The sequence below is a fragment of the Crotalus tigris genome, unplaced genomic scaffold, assembly GCF_016545835.1.
Source record: "Crotalus tigris isolate CLP2741 ecotype Arizona unplaced genomic scaffold, ASM1654583v1 scf7180000024430.1745191, whole genome shotgun sequence".
NCBI lineage: Eukaryota > Metazoa > Chordata > Lepidosauria > Squamata > Viperidae > Crotalus > Crotalus tigris.
In genome coordinates this window covers 1,081,289-1,096,695 of record NW_024100597.1, presented here as the reverse complement: position 1 = coordinate 1,096,695, position 15,407 = coordinate 1,081,289, and the positions used below count along the sequence as shown (strand labels likewise).

Below are 15,407 nucleotides of genomic sequence, written 5' to 3'. Positions count from 1 at the left end.
TCAGCGCTCCAACCCAACCCCCAACCCTTTTTGTTCCCTTCACGACCCCGATCCCAGGGACGCCGTCCTCAGAAGTCAATCCGCAAGGCTCCCAGGACGAGCGTTTGCAAAGCGGGAAGGTATGTTCAATAAAACTCAACCTCCAGAAACTCAATCTCCAGAAGCCAGGGCAGGCCAAGATTTTTTTTTTTTAAAGTACTACTGCGCGTAAATCCCTCGGCCCCGCTCTGCCCGGGGGGCCCTGGCAAAATTTAAGGACTCCTTTGCTGAGGAGGGGGGAGAAAGGAAGTTTCCCCCGAGTCCCCGGTTTGGACGCACCTCGCTTCCTGCTGCTCGGCGGCCGGCACCAGCAGCTAGGCAGTGGCGAAGTCGAGTCTCCGGGCCGGAGCGGCGGCTCCCTCCTCAGCACAGTCCGTGCGCTCAGCGCAGTCTGCTAGGGACGGTGGCGCTCCGCAAGCTGGAGCAGCCGTTTCTGCCTGTACGTGACCAAGCTCCCATTCCGGCCGCGGCGGTGGGGAGGGGGTGGAGGGAGGCCGGCGCTCGCACCAATTCCCAGCCAGCTCCTCTCGCCGCCGTCTCCTCCTCCTCCACCACCACCTCCTCCTCCTCCTCCTCCTCCTCCTCCGAGCCCTTCTGAACACTGCGCGGCTCACTTGTTCCTCGCAGCCTGTTTTAAATACTGCTTCCTGCAAAGCCCTCGGCCAACAGCTGCACGATCCGAGGGAGGAGCCTGAAGGGGCGGAGCCTGCTCCCACCTTTCTTGCCGTTTCTCTCTCTCTCTCTCTCTCTCTCTCTCTCTCTCTCTCTCTCTCTGTGTGTGTGTGTGTGTGTGAGAGAGAGAGAGAGAGAGAAAGAGAGTGAGTGTGTGTGTGTGTGTGAGAGAGAGAGAGAGAGTGAGAGGAACTCCGGTCTAGAGAGGTATTCCAAGCCAACAATCCCCCCCGCCCCCTTTTCCTCTGGCCTCGCCTTGGTTGCGCCGTTCCCACCCGAGCAGGGCGGGCTGAGAGGAGGGGCCGGGCTGGCTCACGGCTCCCTATTTGCATAAAGTTCTTGCGGCTTGGGGTGTGGGAAAGGACGAACACGCACGCACGAACGAACCCGGCAACTGGCGTGGTTGCAAAGAGTCACTTTGTTCTCGAGCCGGCAGAAAAAAAAAGTGAAAAAGCACGCTTGTGCACACGTGTGCATGGAGTAAACCCCCCCCCCCCCCAGTCCTTTTACAAAAGGACTTCTCGGTTTTCCAGACCTTATGAGAAATTCGAAATTTTGAATCAAGAAGCTGGAAACTTCGATGCAAGAATGGAGCAGTTCTTTGTATACACAACGGTTGGGCAACAGCCTCAGGTATAATTTCGGGTAAAACAAGAATTTCATTTCAGTGTCAGTTTCTGGCTTTCGAGCCGAAAGGGAGGGAATCAGAAGTGGGCAGAATGACTGGTTGTTTGTGTGAAACTGGCCTGAATTCGCTGGCGTTAACTAAGTCCCTGCCTCTTTGAGGTCTTTTAAATTAAACCGTCCTTTAATATAAATTAAAGAAGAAAGCAAGGAACCTAGCCAAAAAGGGTGGGAACAAAAGAGGAAGCTGCAAAGTGATTCCAGGAATACTGTCTCTGTGAGAAAGTTTGTGAGATACAATAATTCGTACTCATTTTTTTTTTTTTTGATGCACAGACTCTTGCAACAAGAATTGCAATCGGGTGTATATCAAAAGTGAATATGAATTGCTGTTTCTCGCAAACTTTCTCACAGAAACTACTGTATGCCTGGAAACGCTTTTTACAGCTTTGACTTTGGCAAGATGATTGGTTTCACTTATAGAGAAATATTGAGTTACAAGTAGAGAAAGTAATTTCACAAAGAAGAAAGTGGACAGATAATAAATTTATAGATTTGGACAAGGTCATTTACAATTATAAAATCCAATCTTTTATTTAGTACAGGACTAACCACTATTTAAATTTCACTCATCCTCCCTGCTTTTCACACCATTCATCTGAAACCATTAAATCAATATGTCCATCTGACACAATTAACTGTAACAATCAGATTCAATCCTTTTTTTCAGCATGGCTTTAGCACAGTAATGGTACAAAAACATGTTCCAAGACACAAATTCCTATTAAGTTAAGAGGGGAATGTACTTACAACTGCTGTCAGAATTTAAATCATCAGTGCAAAGCTTTTTGATTCAAGTAGTCCTCAACTTACAACAGTTCCTTTAGTGACTGTCCCAAGTATAATGGCACTGAAAAAAGTGACATGACCATTTTTCATATTTATAACCATTTTAGCATCCCCATGGTCATGTGATCAAAATTCAGACACTTGGCAACTGACTCATATTTATGACATTGCAATGTCTTGGGGTCATGTAATCCTCTTTTTCAATCTTCTGATAAGCAAAGTCAGTGGTGAAGTTAGATTCACTTAACAACCATGTTACTAACTTAACATCTGCAGTGATTCTCTTAACTGTGGCAAGGAAAAATTGTAAATTGAAGCAAAACTCACTTAATTGTCTCACTTAACAAAAATTTTGGGCTCAATTGTGGTCGTAATTTAAGGATTACCCATACTGCTGTAAAGCAATACTATGGATCTGAGGCATTGAATTTCATGGTTTTTATACCAAAACTACCAAACCATGAGATTATATTTACGATTAAATTGGTCAGTGAGTATGTTAGGGGAACAGAGTGGTGAATGTGACTTTTGATTCTCTTTCATCTCTCAGTGGCTAATTGAATCTTCAGCCTTCATATTCTTTTGGAGCACTTTTTAAAATTAGGACATCAAACTGTGTAGTGAATCTAGTCTTATTTACTTTATTTATTAAGGACATCTATACGGCTGCCCAACTCAGTGATTCCAAGTGGCATATAGGAATAAAATCCCCTCCCCCAAAAAAACAAACAGTGACAAAGCAACAAAATAAGGTAACAGCAGAAAGCTTTTTAAAAATGTGTTTATGTACAGTTAAGGCTTACTGATTCAATTCGGTATCAGGTTTATCAGATCTTGAGCCCTTTCTTAATGTAAACAAGATTTCTCAGATTTTGTCTTCTCAGCAGCTGCTTTAACATATGAAAATAGGATCTTGGTTTAAAAAACATTCACACAGGTAAAAGGGCTTTTGACAGAATATCTGAAAACAGTTTCCAAAAATCTTCCCAGGAATCATGACTTCTATTCTGTGGTCCACTGGAGTTACTAATTATGTGCAATCCCATGATTTGCTGATAAGAGTTAACAATTTTATTTGGAAAGTATGCTGATTACCCTGATCAAAGCCCAATATTCATCCTTTAGCCCCTGGTTATCTGCCTTCAGGTCTGATAGCATCATGAGTTCTTCCCTTTCATATATTTGCCTTTTCAGAGCTATTCACTCCCCTTTTTCCATTTCTTACAGAGACTGATCAACACGTTTTTTGTCTCTGGGTTGCCTTCTCCAATTTCAGCTTAATACGGATAATTAATCTGTATCATGCAGTTGTGCTTTCAGTTTTTCATTTTCAGCTATAATCTTTCATAAAGTTCTTAAAAATCAGTTGTGTCTTCTTTTTCTAGTTTACTGGCATATAATTTGTGATTTTCCAAGTAACTGTAACCGGGTCATCCTACTACTGAATCATAACAATCTCCAGATGACCCTGTGTCATATCTTGAATGACTGTCACTCTGCATTCTTTTTTATTAGTTTCCTCTTCTGGAATGAGACAAATGTTCTTGTTTCATCACTATCCTAAGTCCAAAAACAAGTTCCAGTTGATCTTTGTTTTTCTCACGGTGCCTTCTTTCATTTAACTTTTCTTTTTCTTCTTTCTTGTCTGTTTCTCTCTTGTTTTCTTTTGCTGCTCTTCTTGAGTAAGCAGAAGTTGTATCTATAGCTGTTTGACCTATTCATTTGGCTTGAAGAATTAGAATATGTGGCTAGTGAAGAAATTGATGAAGTAATTGAAGATGTAGTTCTATAACTCTGATAAGTTCACACAGTCAGTGTTGTAGAAACATTGTCTTCCTCAGCTGGTAAACACTTTGAGATGCTGCTTTGCATGGCTGATGCTGCTGAACCTGTTGTGGCCTTTGAAGGAGAGTTTGTCCTAGAAAGCAGATTTTTCTGAACACCAGTCACAGAGATAACAGTTGATGTGGATGTAATGTTTGGAATATTAGAATTAGTCAAGTCATCTTGTCTTTTATGATAGCTTGAATTAAGTGATGAAGTTCCTTCATTTAATAGTCTTATATATGCGTCTTATTCCCATTTTCTTCTAGTATAAGATCCACTGCCATGTATTATACTGGCTTAAGAATTCCTATTTTCTTACTCTTCAGATTCAGAGCCAGCATATTGATATTGTAAGTGCCATATGCACATTGTTGTTTTGGTTTCTTTCTTCTTGTCTTTGTTGTCTACTGAAGAGGACAATCTAGGGCAGGAGTGTCAAATCGATTGCATCGCGGGCCATATTGTGATATATTGGGACTTGTTTTGCCCTTGCAGGGCTGGGGTGGATGTGGCCTATACGGGCCACATATGGCCTGTGGGCCACGTGTTTGACATGCCTGATTAGGGCTTGAAACTGAACGCGTAACTCAGTTTAATCTTTTTCTTTCTGAAATTGGTTTGCTAGCTGTAATCTTCGTCAGAAGCCTGTAATTTTCATTTATTTTTATTTTATTTATTTATTTATATCCCACCTTTATTATTTTTACAAGTAATCCAAGGTGGTGAACATATCCAACACATCTTCCTCCTCCTATTCCCCCACAATAACAACTCTATTAGATGGGTTGGGCTGAGAGAGAGTGATTGACCCAAGGTCACCCAGTTAGCTTTCATGGCTAAGATGGGACTTGAATTCATGGTCTCCCACTTTCTAGCATGGTGGCTCAACCACCAGTCTTTCAAAGAACTAATCTCCAAGAAGCAGGAGATTTATCTTTTTGTTTTTTGGGAGAAAATTTAGTTGAAGTTGGAACTTTTATATATTTAGAGACAAAGGGACCATCACACGGCCCCTACTTTGTGGGCTATAGAAATTGAGTGAATGAATGAACTATAAAAACCATATAATCACAGGCATCATAGAGTATAATCCACCTAGGTATCTGATCTGTTTACTCCTTAGTCTCCATCAGAAAAAAAAAATCTAGATTCTAAATGTTTTGAGAATTCACATGAAGATCTTATTTCAGATGACAAGGAATTCCACAGGAAGAAAGTTAACAGGTGAGAATGCCCACTTTTGAGTCTTTTCCATGGGATCTCAGAAAAGATGGAGACTGTTATCATGCACTTTTTGCCAATAGGACGTGTGTGATCAGATTCTATCTGGTGTAAGTGTTTTTTCAATTAAGCAGGTCCCAAACCATGTAGGTATCATCAGCACTTTGAATTGCATCTAGAAACACACTAGCAATCAATGCTGCAGGACAAACATTATGTGATAGTATTGGGATATTTCCATTAATATGCAGGTCACTGCATTTTTGCACTGGTTGCAGTTCCTGGATGGTCTTCAAGGACAGTCTTAAGTATAGCAATTAATAGAAGTAGAAACATGAGAGGAAAAGGGTATGAATGGCTGTTGTTGCTACCTTCCATTCCAAGTCACCAAGCAAAGATGTACAGTGACTTTCCTGGCCATAGCTTCCACTCCCTTTCTAGAGGGTTCCACAGTACCCCAGCTTTTCCTCAGAGGAGTATAAACCCAATCTAGAGCTGAATCTGGTACTCTCTAGACTCATTTGGGTTCTCTGTCAGCAGCAATTCTGTTATATTAGGGTTAGTCTCAATGTATTTCTTCCTATCCAGGCCCTATAGTTGCCAATCATTGGAGCAAAGCTTCCACTGTACCTCTCATTTGGAATAGAAATGTATAATCTGTAGTGATACTATATCCCAAACCATTGAATGACCTCCTCTATAACCTCATATAGCTGCTTAAATAAAATGGCAGACAGAACTAAACAACATCCCATTATGGCTTCTCCTCCAAGGCCTCAAAACTTGACAGATGGTACAGAAAGATACCATGATCGAGGATATCACTGGCGGATGAAAAATCCAACAAAATTAATAGAGTTATATTTCACAATTGGTGCACAGAGGAGTCTCAAAAAAATGTGTTAACAAAACAGCCTTCAGATTTTGGGGAAACTCTTCAGGCATCTCCAGAAACCAGATGAATCTTGCAAAATTAGTGTTAGTCCTATGAGATAGACCCTACAACTAGCACAACCAGGAGCACTAGCTCTGTTCTTTATTGTATTGTTATATTAACAAAAACTTGCAACATTAAAAGTATTTCTCCCTTTCTTTTTACCCTCTTAAAAACTAGGGAGGGTCTCTTCTGAAATATTTTCCACACTCTCCCCTTCTGTGAGTTGAGACATCTTATATATCCCTGTTGTCCTGTCTGCAACTCTTTTTTTTTAACAAATATATTATTGAGGTTTATAAGGGTAACAAGGGAATAAGGTCAACAAAGGTAAAACAAAGGGAGACATACAAAAGGGTTAAACCAAAGGAAAGGAGTAAACACAAAAGTGGGATTAATGCCACAAAATACTCGCTTCAGCAAGTAAACCCGTCCGGGTATACATATTAAATCTTAATAATTACTCTAGTATTAAACAGCTTTCAATATAGTCATGTAAATAACAAGTTAGTCAATATATCTCATTCATTTTACTAATTAACAATGCTTAATACTAATTAATTGTAATAACTTTAAAATAGTAATATATTACTTATTGGTTATAATTTACTATATTAAAATCACAAATACAAAAAAAAGAAGACAAGTTCATACAAATAATCATAAAATATAAATACAAATTACCAATTATCTCTAAGTTTCATAGCCTTTTCTCATTCTATCGTGTTGCTAACCATTGGTAAAATTTTTCCCATGTTTTGAAATAAATTGCGTCTTCTTTCTCTTTCATTTCTAAAATTAATCTATCCATTTCTGCACATTCAAGTATTTTTATTATTATAATCTGATCAGATGGTAAATTTTCATTTTTCCAAAATTGGGCAAATATTATCCTCGCGGCTGTTAATACATGTAATATTAAATACTTACTCTCTTTTTCATAATTCAAGCCTAATATTCCTAGCAAACAGAATTCTGGTTTAAATTCTATCTGTATTTTAATCATCTTTTCTAGCCACATATGAATCTTAAACCAAACTTTCTTAGCATTAGGGCATATCCACCAGAGATGGTAATAAGCGCCTGGTTGTTGTTTACATTTCCAACACATATTTGATACATTTTTAAACATTTTCTCTATCAGGTATCATGTGCCATCTATAAAACATTTTATATAAGTTTTCCTTGTATGCAGCTGCTTTAGTAAGTTTAATATTTCGGTCCCATAGTTTTTGCCAATCTTCTAAATCTATAGAATAACCCAAGTTCTTTGCTCACGCTATCATTGTTTCTTTCACTTGTTCTTCTTCCATCTTCCAGTTTAACAAAAATTTATAGAGTTTCTTAATCAAATTTCCATCTGTTTTCAAGAGTATTTTATTTAATGGCTGTGTGCAACTCTTTCTCATGTTCCCACATATTACAACGGATTCATCCATCTATGAAAGTGCTGGCTAAAGTAGTCTTCATACACCAGGCTCCTCCTTTCCCATTCTGACACTGCCCGTTACACAGTGGAACAGTTTGCAGCTTCTGCTTGTGTCCCCCTAGGACGCATTCCATCCAGCCCCATCCTCAGTCATGAGTCTGAACTCTGTCTGTGATCACCAATCATCTCACATTTTCATTTTGGTATTCTATTCATCCCAATTTCTGCCAATCTCTTATTTCCTCCCTACATCTTTATCATCAACTACCTAACAGGCCAGTTCTTCCTGCCTGGTTAAAACTATTTTTATTTAAACAATAATCCCACCCAAAATCACTCTTTTCCTGCTCACTAGGTCCCTGAACAACAAAATTATATATATCAAATGTTAAAGAATGTGATCCTTTATCTCACAATTAATCTACCCTCCTGTTGTCTGGAATTTAAATTATTATTGGGCATTGAGTTACACTTTCAGAATCAACTACCTCTGAAGAAAACATTCAACTAACAATGATGTTACACTTTAACACTTTTCCAATGGAGATTTAGACAATGGAAAACATCAGCCCTTTCATCCAAGATATTTGTTTTATTTAGCAAGCTTTTGTCTGAAACATGGAACAATATAGACAATATTAGTAAGCAATCTGTAACCATAATTATAATGAATATTACAAGCAATACAGCAGAGACTAAACTATGATGCTGCGAATTAAATCAGTAGCTTGAGATAAATATTTTAAAATATTGCCACTTGATGCCTTACAAATAATATAAATGAACGTCACGCTCACCTCAGTCCCTCTTTTCTTTAGAAGATTAAAAAAAGAAAGCAATCCCATGCCTGAGTACAGCTCAGAGCCTAATTTGTAGCCATTACAGGAGTCGTGCTGATGAAGTCTGATTGCAGCAGCTTATTTAAACATTTTTGCTTGTCTTTTATGCTCAGCTGGCAAAAGCTTTATAGTTTCAAATATGCTGAGCTATTTGGTCTTGAGATCAATTGAACTCGGGTAGCCCCTATTTCAGCCTTAATTTGCCTTTGTTAGTTACCCCTAGTCTGTTATAATTATTAGTGACAGGTTTTATCTTCCTGGGCTCCAAGATCACCACAGATAGGGACTGCAGCCAAGAAATTAAAAGACACTTGCTCCTGGGGAGGAAAGCTATGGCAAATCTAGACAGCATACTAAAAAGCAGAGACATCACCCTGCCAAGAAAAGTACGTATAGTCAAGGCCATGGTTTTCCTAATTGCAATGTATGGCTGTGAAAGTTGGACCATAAGAAAGGCTGAGCGCAAAAGAATTGAGGCCTTTGAACTATGGTGCTGGAGAAGACTCCTGGGAGTCCCCTGGACTGCAAGATGATCAAACCGGTCAGTCCTAGAGGAGATCAACCCTGACTGCTCTTTAGAAGGCCAGATCCTGAAGTTGAAACTCAAGTACTTTGGCCACCTAATGAGAAGGAAGGACTCACTGGAGAAGGGCCTAATGCTGGGAGAGATTGAGGGCAATAGAAGAAAGGGACGACAGAGAATGAGGTGGCTGGATGGAGTCACTGAAGCAGTAGGGGTGAGCTTAAATGGACTCCAGAAGATGGTAGAGGACAGGAAGGCCTGGAGGAACGTCCATGGGGTCGCGATGGGTCGGACATGACTTCGCAACTAACAACAACAACAACATTATAATTATTAATTATTTAACATAAATTTCAGCTTCTTTACTCTTTGCCCCCTTGTGAATTGCTTCCAAAGACTTTACAAGGATGTATATTGGAACTCCATTATTGTTTCAGGCCTCTCTGTTAGGGCATTCCTTTCAAACGGAACAGCTCTCCAGTAAGCACACGTCAGTGGCCAGAGGTATCTGTTTCATTTAATATATGGGGAGCATAAAGCACGCATCAGTGCATATACTCCCCACCCCGAATCAATGAAGATTAAAACTAAGGAGGCTTAGGATGTCTTTAAATGCAATGTGCTCTATATGTGTCTGCCCTTGAAGACTATTTGGAAATTTCAGCTGGTTCAGAATACAGTGGTATGGGCAGTTATTGGCAAGCCTCTGTCTCTCCACGTGATACCTCTGCTTCGCAAGCTACCCTGGTAGCCAGTTTGTGTCCAGGTGCGATTCAAGATGCTGGTTATGACCTTTAAGGCCATACACAGCATGGGGTCCACTTATTTGAAGGGCCACTATCTCCCATGGTGTCTGCCCAGCCAATTTGAGCTGACAGGGTAAGCAAGATCCAGTTTCCTTTGACTAAAAAACATCACTAATCAGGACACAGGAAGTTTTCTTTCTCTATGTAGTGCTTTCCTTCTCGAGTGAGATTCCTCCTGAGTCCAAAGAGTTACAAAGACCTAACCGTTCTCCCAGGATTTGTGCTGGAGTGTTTGGGGTCCCTTTGTTGGATGTCAGTTGTTGATGGGATGTTTGGGGGGTTTGCTGGATTTGCCATTTTGGTCTTCTTTGATTTGGGTTATGTTGTTGTATGTCTGTTTTTACATTGTTTTTGCTGTGTTGTGAACTACCAGAGTCCAATTGGGCAGCATGACCAGGCATAACAAAGATTTCATTAAACATGTTGTACAAACTCAGCTATAATATTGCAAGTGTGAGAAATAGGTTGCAAATATAATGCATTTATAAATTTAATGTATTTTTTTAAAGAAATGGAATACTACAGAACTAGGCTCCAATTGCTGTCAGTTAATTAACTATCATTATATGCATCACAATAAAATAATATAAAACTGATTCTGCATGTTCATAAATATACTCCTGCCCCAGCTCCATTAGTTGCCCTTCTCTTTTCTTCAGACAGGGGTATCCACAACAGCAGTCACTGGTTTTAAAAAGGCAAGTGGAATTGTGCAATCAAAGCCCCGCCCCTTTTAATGTATGTTATATACATTGTAGGCATCTAAAAAGAGACAGGACTTTGATTGCCCAATTCCTCCTGTCTTTCGAAGCCAAAGACTTCAGACACAATCGCTGTGTAAGTTCCAATCATTTCTCCTATAAACTTCATTTATGCTTATCAATTTCCCTTGCAAATGTCTATTCTGTAGTCAGTTTCTAAATAGGATCTTATCAACAGATCCCAGTTTAATCTGTAGTTATGCTGTAGGGCTGGAAAACTACCTGGATTATTTTCTTTCTTTAATTTACAAGTTTATGTGTGTTTGTGTCTGTGTAAATTTTCCTTTAGCAAAACTCTGGAATTAAAATTAATATTGAGCTTTCAAAGATATTGCTCTTACCAGCACAAAATAGACACTCTCACTGCACAAAATACCTGTCATAACCCCTCCCCCCATTTATAGTCACTGTTCTACACACCAATGTCTGTAAACAGCTGTGTTTTGGAACGAGAAAAACAACAGTTCATTTTCTTAGGAATTCTAACATGTTCACTAGAATTTCTCATGAAAAATAGTCCATGCTCTACTGTAAAATTTCCTCTTCTTGCACAGTATATTTCAGAGGTGTTTGTAAATAGGATATGGATACTTTTATAGTTATTGGTTAGTTTTTATGCCAAAAGGCAGAATCTTAGTTTTTAATGCCAAAAGGTAATTATGCCAAAAGGTAGAATTTCTACTGGCTAACTATTTTGTTTGCAATTTGTCTTAGGCAGAGAGAAATGGGGAAAGAGAGGGGGGGAAGAAGAAAGGAAGAAAATGGGTAATTATGCTGATTAAAAATGGTAGATCAAACTATTAGATAAGATTGGGTAGCATGTTTTCAGGCCCCAGGTACAGGCACAGTGAAAATAATGCTCTAGTTTTCCTCTCTATCTTTCAAGCTCACTTTTAGGTATGTCACTCTTCTAAGTTACAGGTGAATAAATGACTTCTGAAAAAGTCTGATATCATTCTATCAAGGAGTCAGCAAGGATATTTGTAGAGAGTTATCTGATTTCCTTCCTTCCTTCCTACTCTTGTTATTTCAAAAGAGGAAAATACCATTTAGGCCTGACACATTCACTAAAATGTCACTTTCTGCTCTAGAATTCAAAATGGAAGATGTTAGAAGCAGCAGAAGGCAAGACATGAATGATAGCCAAATATGCCAGAAAGAGAAAAGCAATGGGAAAGGAGCACATACTTACTTTTTTTGCTAATTTTACACGCTATAAGAAACCCAGAAAGCATACGGACACCAATCTTGTGTTTAGATAAGGACCTCCTGATTGTGAAAGTGAGTAATGCAAAGGTCACAAAGAGGTCTGGTTTGCACATTACACTATGATATGGTTTGTTTATGCTTGACATATTGAATAAACCACATGCTAAAATATAGATCATGGTTTATAAACCACAGTGGCTGGGTTTGCACAATTTGAGAAGCTAGGCATTCTTAGCACTCCCTAAATGGAATCATTATGACTTGTAAATTGTATAAAAATATTTGTATTTTAATAATTTATAAATATGTAAAATTTTGCAAACCTACTCCTCATGTGTACTGAAATGTCACAGGATTTTGAAATCATTATTGACACATTTTGATGCACATGATCATACTTAGTGGAATGATAAGTTTTGTTGGTCTGATATTATTTTTGGACATTTCTTATAGGTGGATGTGACATACAGGAAAAAAAAAACATACTGCCTACATACAACTGAATCTTGTCATCCATTGTTGCATTGTCTGCAATTAAGCACATTGCAATTGATCGGTAACAATTAGTCCTAGATAAATGCATACATTTTTTCCATATCCATGGGTTTAGACTTCGTTTTATATTGCCTTATGCATGTGAAAAATGACACATTTGAAGTGCCTATTTTTTATATAGGGTTAGGTGTTTAATGTATCTGTATTTGTTTTTCCTTCTCCTCATTCAGCTGCGGCAGGTCTGACTGGGTCAGCCTAGCCCTAGTCACAAGGCTCCGTGTGGCTTTCTTAGAGCAGTTGGCGCTTTTCCTCCTTGAACTGACTCACTAGGCTGATCAGGGATAGAGTCATGTGGCTCAAACTGGTTTCATCTTCCATTTGGTTCTTTTATGATTTTGGTCTCTAATCTTGCTGCTGAATCCTGGGACTCTCCAGAGGCTATTAATGGATCAATGTCTATGTGATTGAGATAGTCCCATTTCTATGAAGTCTCCAGCCACAGAGATGGGCTGGTGATGACATAAGGAACACGATAATTTGAATATAAGAGGAGTAGATGGTAAACACCATGAAGTAATGAAATTGAAAAAAATATAGATACGGTAGAGAGTAGGAAGGAAGAGGTCTGAATGAAGGTGGACTCTTCTGGAGACATGCCTCTGGTATCTATATAAAAAAATGGAACCTTCATATGGAGCTGATTATTTTGGAAGCAGCTCTTTCAATTTTATTAAGAATATAGTTTGGGAAAAGGTCTTCTTTCATCAATATAACAATTTTCTCCTAATTCTACAAAAACCCTTGTTATATCTCTGACAGAATTTGAGGAGGCTCTTGGACATCTTGAAGATGATTTTACTTCCCCTTTTATAATTTAATTGATCATTTTCATGCAAAGATGATAAAAATAAATTAGCTATAACTTTAAATCTGGAGGTCTATGTAGCTTCTCAGTCATCCAGCTCATGGTTGTCCCAAAAGTGCTTTTTAAAGAAGCAACTGGACTTCCTTTGTTTTTCTTTGAAGACCTTTCACTTCTCATCCAAGAAGCTTTAAACAACAAAGAAAACAAGTCCAGTTGCCTTTAAAAAAACCATCTTTGGGACATTTAAGTTTGGAGATACAGAACATATTTCCTCCCAAGCATTTTCAAATGTAGGACATATCTGAGATATTTATTCAGGTCTCAAGTGTACTGTTCATCCTGTGTTGTTTATAGTGTCACAACACAGGGAGGAATAATAAACTTGTCAACACCTTTTTTTTAATAGGGAACATAAAGGAAATGTAACGCCTAAAGTTTTGCAATAGGCTAAAGGATACTTGGAACATAATATAGCTCATACTAGAGTGGACTGTTGTAAAACCACTGTCCTCTGTTGTTTTATGGGTTTCTAGAGTATCATGCTTGGTATTTGACTGTCAATGACTTTTAAGTTTTCTTTCTCACCTTAAAGGATATTTCTAAGGCCTGCTTGGTGATGTAAGGGTTCAAAATAGTAAAAAGGTAAAGATTTCCCCTGCCCAGTCATATCCGACTCTAGGGGGCAATACTCATCTCTATTTCTTAGCTGAGGGAGCCAGATTAATCCAAAGACACTTCCATGGTCATGTGGCCAGCATGACTATATACCATGGAATGCTGGTGTCTTCCCACCGAAATGGTACCCATTTATCTAGTTGCATTTGCATGCTTTCAGACAGCTAGATGAGCAGGATCAGGGGCAAGTAACGTTGCTCATCCCATCGCATGGTGCTTGGGTCTTGAACCTGGGCTGTCAGCTTTCCAGATGACAAGCTCAGCATCTTTAACCCATGAAAAAAGGTACATTTCATCAATAATTGCAGGGTTACTGAAAGAAACATATTGAAAGAAAGATTGTAAGGGAAATTATCCATATAAGAAACAAAATGGTATTAAGTCAGCGGTTCTCAACCTTTGTGTGACGGTGACCCCCGTCACACAGACGCGGCGCGCATGCGCAGCACGCATGCGCGGCGGCGCCCCCATGCGTGGCACGCATGCGCGACGGCGCCCCCTGAGGGGGAAAAATGGCGGATCGTGTTGTTTGGCGACCCCTGTAAAATGGTCGTTCGACCCCAAATGGGGTCGCGACCCATAGGTTGAGAACCGCTGTATTAAGTGAACTGCTATTTTGGTCCCATAAAAAGGCAAACAGGAAGCATTCATGCAGAACAGTGCAGAACATTTTCCCAACTGGAGAATTGCTTTTAACTAACATTAAATGAGGCATGCGTATAATTGGTTCTCCATCATGGTTGCTAGGGTACACTTTGCATTTAACTATTCCTTGCTTTACATCCTTGGTGTGATCTCCTGCTTTTGGCTTTCTAACAATCTAAACCCTTTGCTCAAAGCAGAATCTGTAGGTACAGCATCCTTATTAGATAGGTGTGGCAAGAAAACTGATATATTTTATTGACATTGACAAATCACTAGGCCTTGATGGCATCCATCCAAGGATGGATGTTATTAAGATGCTTATAGCTGAGACTGTGGACCTCCTAACTAAAATATGCAACCTGTCTACACTCTGTGGTTGAGGACTGGAAGGTGGCCAACATAACTCCCATTTGGAGATGCAGGAAATTATAGGCCTGTCAGCTTCACATCTTTTCTGGGGAAGATAGAAGAAACTGTTGTTAAAGATAAAATTACCAAACTTAATGAGACACAGCCTTCTTAAAGGATATTGAACATGGTTTCAGTAAGGGGAGTGCTGTCTATCTAACTACTATAGTGTTTTATGGATGATAATAAAGACTTGTATAAGGGCAAGCCAGTAGACATCATCTACTTAGATTTTAAAAAAAATCTTTGATAAAATCCTTCATAAAAGACTTCTTAATAAGCTTAACAATTATGAAACAAAAGGGCAGGTCCTCTTTTGGATAAGTAACTGCTTAAGAATAAAAAATAAACCTATTTCTATCATATTGTGAGACATACAGTATCTCACAATGAAGGGATAGAACTACTGAGATCCTGCACTGATCCTAGGATCAATGGTTTTTAACACTTTTATAAATTATCTGAAATCAGTTGTGACAAGTAGAATAGTCAACTTTGCTGGTGATGCTATGTTGTTCAGAGTGGTAAAAACAATAAAGGACTGCAAAGATCTCTGCAGGGATTTTCGCATGTTAGGGGAGTGGGC

The 15,407-nt window shown here is 39.1% G+C and overlaps 1 protein-coding gene and 1 pseudogene across 2 annotated transcripts in view; both read right to left on the bottom strand.

The window, feature by feature from the left end:
- The window catches only part of LOC120302379 (TCDD inducible poly(ADP-ribose) polymerase), a 34,182-nt gene extending 33,620 nt beyond the window's left edge, over positions 1–562 (bottom strand). For both annotated transcript variants that reach the window (XM_039330632.1, XM_039330631.1), the window contains exon 1: positions 319–562. The gene's annotated coding sequence lies outside the window, so the exon portion shown is untranslated. The remainder of the gene's footprint in view (positions 1–318) is intronic.
- Positions 563–3,255: 2,693 nt separating this feature from the next.
- Positions 3,256–11,846, bottom strand: LOC120302372 (annotated as a pseudogene).
- Positions 11,847–15,407: the final 3,561 nt, after the last annotated feature.